The sequence below is a fragment of the Tamandua tetradactyla genome, unplaced genomic scaffold (assembly GCF_023851605.1).
Source record: "Tamandua tetradactyla isolate mTamTet1 unplaced genomic scaffold, mTamTet1.pri scaffold_198_ctg1, whole genome shotgun sequence".
NCBI classification, from domain to species: Eukaryota; Metazoa; Chordata; class Mammalia; order Pilosa; family Myrmecophagidae; genus Tamandua; species Tamandua tetradactyla.
Window position 1 is genome coordinate 1 of NW_027518308.1, and position 7,720 is coordinate 7,720.

Below are 7,720 nucleotides of genomic sequence, written 5' to 3' on the forward strand. Positions count from 1 at the left end.
TCAAAACAGGCTGCAGGCCTGGAACGTCCCCTTCTAGCTCAGCTTCCCATGCACGGGCTGCAGTGACACCACTTTAGTGCACCTGCTCCTGGGGACCGGCACGGGGCAGGCAGTAGGAGGTTATTCTTTCTTACAATAAAGTTTGCCAGCTTGAACTTTTCAGTTCCCAGCCGGAGCATCAGTGAGGGAATCATCAAAACGCATCTGTCCCGTTTCCCCCACACGTTCTTTGAGGTGGAGAGTCGCATATGCAGAAAAGGTGAATCAGGTGTATGTTCATGGCCAAGGGTGACACTCTGAGGCTCATACGAAGGTGACGTTTACTGAATAATGCTCTCGACGAAGGCGACGGCTTGGACGCGAGCTGAGGATGAACCATAAGCTGCGCTTGCCCGGACCACCTCCATCACACATCCAAGTCTGCGCCCAGACTTCCAAAGGGATTTGTCCTCAAAAATCAATGTCTAAGTTTGACATTGGGGCCTGCCTTTTTTTATGTCAAGAATCAGAACCCGGGCCACGGTGGCTCAGCAGGTAAGAATGCTTGCCTGCCATGCCTGAGGACCTGGGTTCGATTCCCGGTGGCTGCCCATGTAAAAAAAAAAAAAAGAATCAGAACCCAACTTTGCTCCTTCAGGCTCTACCCACCCCCAGAGCCCTGGCTATCCCCCACCCCCACTCCCGAGGAGCCCCTGCTGGCTCTGGGCAGCCCCCTCCCCATGCCCTCCGGTGTACCCACCTCCCTCCCCAGGTGCCAGTAGCCAGTGTCCCCTCCCTCCTCCCCCCAACTACCCCCTGCAGGGAGGAGCCTTCCCTGGTGGAGCGTGGGGGGGCAGCGCCAACAGCACAGGCAGACTTGTCAGTGGAAGGCAGACCGCCCTCCTCAGCTCTGTAAAAACCACTTCTACTCTGGGGCAGCTTATCTGAACTGTCCATCTTGTTGGCAACCTGTGTCAAACCCTCTGCCCTCTGCACCCCACTGTCACCTTGTGTCTATGAAGCTTTTGCTTGGACTTCCTGGGATCCAGGCATCACATCCTGATGTCAACAGGGCCCCGGGCTCTTCATGGCTGCAGCCCCAGCACCTCTGCATGTTCCTCCTGGGCTTCCCAGGCAGGTGTCTTCCCACGAGCCTGTGCACTTTCCAGTGCACCCAGGGAAGGGCTTTGGTGAGCTGGTGGAGCAGCCATGGGGACCCACGCCAGGCAGGCTCTGGGTGGAAGCTGCGTCATTGGCAACGGGGACTTTCTGTTAGTTACTCTGACACCCAAGTACCGCCCTTGGGCCTCCCACGCCCTTGGGCCTCCCACGCCCTTGGGCCTCCCACGCCCAGCAGCCACGGAGCTTCCAGGCCCTTCCCTGCACCCTCCTCCATCAGTCCTGAAAAGCTCCTCTCCTTGTGCACAGCCTTCCCCTCCCAAATGCAGGGACGCCCCTGGGACCCTCAGGCCATAGCGCCTGCCTGCGTGCTGTACCCTTCTGTGGAAAAAACTCATCCCAAGAGAGCTTGCATGCATCTCATTAATGCCCCCCATCCAACCCCTGCGCCAGCGCCCCTACCCCAGCAACTTTCAGATGCGCGGCTGTGGGGGAGCCCCGAGCGGCAGGGCGATCACTTTCCGTGCGCACCTAGCACAACCGCACAGGACAGCGAGTCCCTCCTTGGGAGTCACTCAAAATGCAAAGATAGGCAAGTAGGAAAGCGAGGTCCAGGACAGGTAGCTATTACCCACTCTTCTCCTTCCCTTCAGATCCCCCGGCCCCCAGAACACCGCAGGAGCCCAGGACTCGGTTGCCAGGGCCGCACCAGGCGAGCGCGGGAGACCTGGCCCCAGTGGAGGGCGAAGGGTGCACAGTCGGCCTCACCTGCACCTGTGACCTCAGCAAGGAAGGAACCAGCTGCCGCGAGAGAAAACCACAGAGAAGCCGCAGGCCAGACACCCACCCCCGAGCGCCTGCTCACCTGGCGGGGGTGCGGGGCCTTACCCCAGCACACACCATCGCAAGCACCAGCTTGTCCTGGATCAGGATCTTCAGGTTCAGTCGGGGGTGGCTCACCTGCTCCCAGGTGCCGGGGTCCCCGCGGGGCTGGCTCCGGCGGCCGAGGGCTCAGAAGGCTCCGGGGGGGCCCAGGGTCTGCTGGCGGCGGCGGCTCGAGAGTGAAGTAGAGGCCGGCGGTGGGCCACGTCCTCCAGGAAGCGGCGGCAGTGGCCGGGCGCCAGCACCCCGATGGCGTCCAGGTCGGGTTCCCTGATCTGCCGGCACATCTCCAGGTTGTCGTAGCCGTTGTCCAGGAAGGACTGCGCGTACTGCGCGAGCGCAGCGCCTGCAGCCACTTTTAAGTATAACAGAGAGGCTGAAGTGAAGTGCCGGAAAATGTAAACCTATGTTCGAATAGCCATGTTTCTTGAAGATGGTTGTATAAAGATATAGCTTTCGCAATTTGACTGTGTGACTGTGAAAACCGCGTGTCTGATGTTTCTTTTATCTACCTACCTTATGGACAGATGAGTAAAACATATGGATAAAAATAAATAAATAATGGGCGGAACAAATGTCAAAATAAATTTAGTAGACTGAAATGCTAGTGATCAATGAATGGGAGGGGTAAGGGGTATGGTATGTATGAATGTTTTTTTCTGTCTTCTTTTTGTTGCCAACAAATGTTCGAAGCAACGATCATGATGATGAATACACAACTATGTGATTAAAAAAAGAATGTTCATATTGTGTTGATTGGTTTTAACAACTAATTTTTTTTTAATTAATAAAAAAGTCAGTCACACTTCACGGTTATAAGGGATTATACTTTGTTTTTGCTGCTGACTCACAGCCTTAACATTCCACTAGTCTACTGCCCTAGAGAAACTACTGCACACTATTCCCACAGCGGAACTTAACAAAATGCTAAGAATAACTGCAAAAAATTCTTAGGTCAGCATTTAAAACTTCCTTAACAAGAACTCTATTCTAACATTTACAATAAAAGTCCAATAGTGTTTTAAAAACTAGGTCAGTCAACTGCTTCTTTTAATGTGACTGAAGCAAGCTTCAAAATGAAAAAGAAACTGTGGCATGTATACCAATATATAATTAGAGTAGTAACTGGGATGAAATAAGTTAAATCTATCTTTTATCCCATCATCCATTCTCAGATGCCTAATGGTTAAGTTGTTTTCTCAAGTACAGCAAAGTGAATCTTAAAAGAAAATAAAGCATTATGAAAAATAGAGTATGAAGGCTAAATAGATGGAAAAATGTGGTTCAACACTATTTTCCCTTGCCAAAAGACAAAAAGAAAACTCAAAGGAAAAGCTCTCAGCAGGAAGCACTGCTGCAGCCGAGGCCATGGCTGCAGAGCCCTGTGGGAGGCAGGGACACCGCTCCTGAGGACACAAAGCACACTTCCAAGAGGCCATGGGTGGGGTCGCCGCGCACCAGGAGCCTCAGCAGGGAGCCAACCCACACAAGTTCCAGACGGTACTTATTTTGAAAGGAAAACAGGATCAAAAGCTATTTTTAAAAATCCCTAATTTTAAAAAGGATAAAAGAAAACACAAAGCATTATTTCACTATAACAAGCACACAATTTTGAGGAATATTTATGTATTTACAGAGAACATAGTGTATTAAGTAAACCTAAAGTTTAAATAAAAAAAGCTATTTTCTATTTAAAACACACTGTATTCTCCCTCATTGAGGCGGCTATAAATTATTGTGGATTGACGCATTTTTGCATCATGGCACAATAAATCCGATGCTATAAGCTCCCCACGTCACCACTCTCATCGTCTGCCTGTAAAACAACTTCCAAAAGGACTAATTTGGAGCCCAGAGAACAGAATCAAGAGGAAATTAGTCTTGTTCACTGAATAAAGTTATACTCATACCTGCTGATACTGAAAAACAATGCAAAGACGGGCAACTATAATTTTTTCCTAGAAGTTTAAAAGACAACACTTTCCATGAAGTTACACTACGCCTATCTGCCCAGAAGGGACATGTGATAATCTAATTCCAAAGCAGACACCGTGCACATGGATTCGGCATTAAAGAGCCTGATGAGTTGTTTTTACCCATATAATTCATTTTTCAACTGTTTTTGTTCCATAAGTGAAAATAAGGTTGTTGTGTTTTTACCACAATGTTCACACATCTATGAAGCCACAATTTTAAAAATAAACTCACATCCACTTTTATCTTTAAAGCTATCTATTGCGTCAATGAAAATATTAAGGAAAATGTACAAATGCAAACTATTTCAAATAAAATTACAAAGTATAGGTCTCCAACAAGCTGATTACTTCATTAATAGGCGTATCATCATGGAATAGACCCAAAGGTACCTAATTAAGCACTTTCATTAACGTACTCATTATAATTCACCAGAAAGAAAATGCTTTTTCACAGGATCAAAAAATACCCATGACGATAATGTGCCTTGGTACACAGGGGCTGCACTTGTGGAGCCTCTGACTTGGATAATGCAGGCAACAGTCAGAACGCAAAGGGGTCAGAAAGGTGAAGATGCAGCCAACTCAATGGGAGAAAATATTTGGAAACCGTGTATCAGATAAAGGCTTGATATCCTGTGTAAGTAAAGAAAACATTCAACTCAACAAGAAAAGAACAAACAATCCAATTATAAAATAGGCAAAGAAGCAGTTGACCGACTGTGTTTTTCAAATACTATTGGACATTTACTGCAAAATGATAGAATTCCAGTTACGGAAGTTTCAAAGAAGACTGAGAGCAGTGGCACAGACAGATATTTGCACACTGATGTTCACAGCAGCATTATTCACAACTGCCAACAGATAGAAACCACCCAAGTGTCCATCTACAGACCAGTGGATGAACAAAATGTGGTACATACACATGATGGAATATTATGCAGCATAAGACAAAATGAGGTCCTGAAGCATATGACAACTTAGATGAACCATGAAGGCACAATGCTGAAAGAAATAAGCCATGCACAAAAGGATAGATACCTTATTATTCCGCGATTATGACCCTGGTAAAGATAAACTCAGAGGCTTATAATATAGAATATAGGGGACCTAGAGATACATAGAAGCCAGAGATGGGTGAATGGTTAGCTAATGAGGCTGAACTTAAATGTAAGGAACAGACAGAACTGAAGGCAGTTCATTAGTGGGTCTGTAAGTAATACTGCTGTATTGAAGGTGAACATGATCAAAAGGGGTTGTATAGAGCCATGTATTCTAGTGATGACGCTATACATATAAATAAGTTCTTGCGTGAACTACTCCAAAGGTATGAATCTTGTTCAAAGAATAAATAATATCAGAGTACAAGGGAAAAACAACTATTGTACACTGTGGTATATGTTTAACAGGAAGACATCACCAGTACCACAGCAATACCAGTGCTAAATAACTGGGAGGGAGGGAAAAGAGTTAAGGGGAGGTTTGGAAATTCTATTGGTAAGGATACATTTATCTGTTATTTTTCTCTTTACAGCCACGAACATTGTCAAAGCTTGAGAGTGTTGATGATTATACAACTAAGTGAGACAATGTGAGAGATGGATTGTTGACAGTGGACATTATACATGATGTCCAATGGAAGGAGCTGGCTGAAAGATACACTGAGAAGTAGAATGGTGAACTCTGGTATGTATTTGTGATGGAATACTGTGCTGTTACAGAATGGAATGAAGTCGTGAGGCAACCAACGAGGTGAATAAACCTTGGGGACATTATGTTGTATAAAATAAGCCAGAGAAAAAAAAAGAATATTGTATGGTCTCTTTTAGAAAATATTTATAAGAAAATTTGGGTGTGGATTTTAAGGTCTTATAGTAGTCACATTTAGTCAGGAGCTACAAATGTTATACCTAGATTTTGAGATGCTGTGCCATATATGTAGAATCTAGCACCTCCCTGGAAATTTGGCTACCTGTGTGACACCTAAGACTCAGAGTTGGAGTTCTGTAGCTCTGAAAGTCAGCATTACTACATGCAACAACTGCTAAAGAAACTGAAAAAGAGATCAGGTTTGAATTAGAGATAAGAACGAAGCCAACCAGGTCAGGAATAAGGTAGATCAGAATACACGGGTAAGGAGAGCATTGTATTCAGAACTTTACCAACTTATGAGATCAAAGGAAGAGAAGTTTATTCTGTCCAAAACCTAAATTTTCTGCAACACACAATCTAACTCAACATGTACAGATAGCTCATTTAAACAACCCAAGCACACAGAGTCCAGAATGATAACGAGGTCTTGTGATTCTGTACAGCTTTATATAATGCCAGATATATTCCAGAGTATGCTGACCAGATAAGTAAAATGTATTGGCAAAGTCCCTCAAGGAACGGGAGATAAAAATATGGAACTATTAAACTTTGCCATGAAGGAAACCCCTGATACTGTCTGAAACGTTAGGGAATATTAAGTCAATAGGCAAAGCTCTTGATCTTGAGGCTTGCTCTTGTGAAGCTCATGTATGTAGCAGCCATACAAAGCCTACCTATAGGTATGCCGAAGAGTTACCTCCAGAGCATCTCTTTGGCTGCTCAGATGTGGCCCCTCTCTCTCTAAGCCCAACATAACAAGTAAAATCATTACCTTTCCCTCTTTGTAGGACATGACATCCGGGGTGAAAGTCTTCCTAGGAACATGGGACATGACTCCCAGGGATGAGTCTAGCTCTGGCACATGGGATCAACAATGCCTTCTGGAACAAAAGGGGAAAAAGAAATGTAACAAGATAAGGTATCAGTGGCTAAGGGTGTTCAAGTAGAGTCAAAAGGCTGCTCTGGAGGCTACTCTTACACAAGCTTCAGCTAAATACTAATTACCACGGTCTGCCAACCCCAACCAACACCATTCCTGTCAACCCTAAAGAACACCCACGGCTTTATCAGAGACTCTACACAAGCTTCACACACTAAGATTACTTCTAGAAACCTACAAACTCCAGATGGTTCCTAGGCCAGGTAAGCCCTGAAACGCAGAGGGACCAGCCTCTCCAAGAACATCAACTAGTTCCACCCCCCTATCTTATATTGCCGATACCCCTTTGCAACATGAAAACGTTAGAAAGGGAAGAGCCCAAATATCCCTAAAGATTGGGAGAAGGGTGAAAGGAAAAGGAGGTGTTACAACAGAGAATTTAGAATGTAACAAATGAGCATGACTGCTAAATCACTATATTGGTATTTCTATTATGTCGCTAGCGTCTTGGAGCAGCTAGAAAACCCAAAATTGTGGAACTGTAACCCATATCAAACTCTTGTTTGATAACTATTTCTTACAATCTACTTCAAAATATATTGCTTTTTGTATAAATGTTATATTCACAGTAAAAAAATTATAAAAAATAAAAGGAAGGCAAAGGGGCTCACTGTATGTGAGGCCAGCACCCCCTCCTCTCTAACAGGTGCTTGGAGCAACTCAGAAGACCCCGCCAGGCCCAAGCCCTCACAGAGAAATACCTAAAACCCCACTCCCTGACTCCACTCCGCCAACCCACTCCCTGACTCCACTCCGCCGACCCACTCCCGCGCCCAACCACCCCACTCCCAGGCCCGGAGCCTCACCACCCGCGCCGTGCTACTTCCCCTGCCCCGCACCCCGACACCGCCCAGCGCGAAGCCCTGCCGTGTGCTCCCCTACCCGCGCCCGCTCCTCCCTCCCCGCGCTACGCCACCCGCGCGCCTGCCCCGGCTCACCTTGCAGAGCTGGAAGT

At 46.2% G+C, this 7,720-nt stretch overlaps 1 long non-coding RNA gene across 2 annotated transcripts; it reads left to right on the forward strand.

Annotated features, from left to right (window-relative positions):
• The first annotated feature begins 2,251 nt into the window (after nt 1-2,251).
• On the forward strand, nt 2,252-7,491 carry LOC143673209 (uncharacterized). Of its 2 annotated transcripts, none has more exons than XR_013170250.1 (3): nt 2,252-5,639; nt 6,614-6,744; nt 7,412-7,491. It is a non-coding gene; the product is annotated as an uncharacterized LOC143673209 (long non-coding RNA). The 2 variants fall into 2 exon arrangements; XR_013170249.1 differs by having other exon boundaries at nt 6,614-6,968; nt 7,412-7,486.
• The last annotated feature ends 229 nt before the right edge of the window (nt 7,492-7,720 follow it).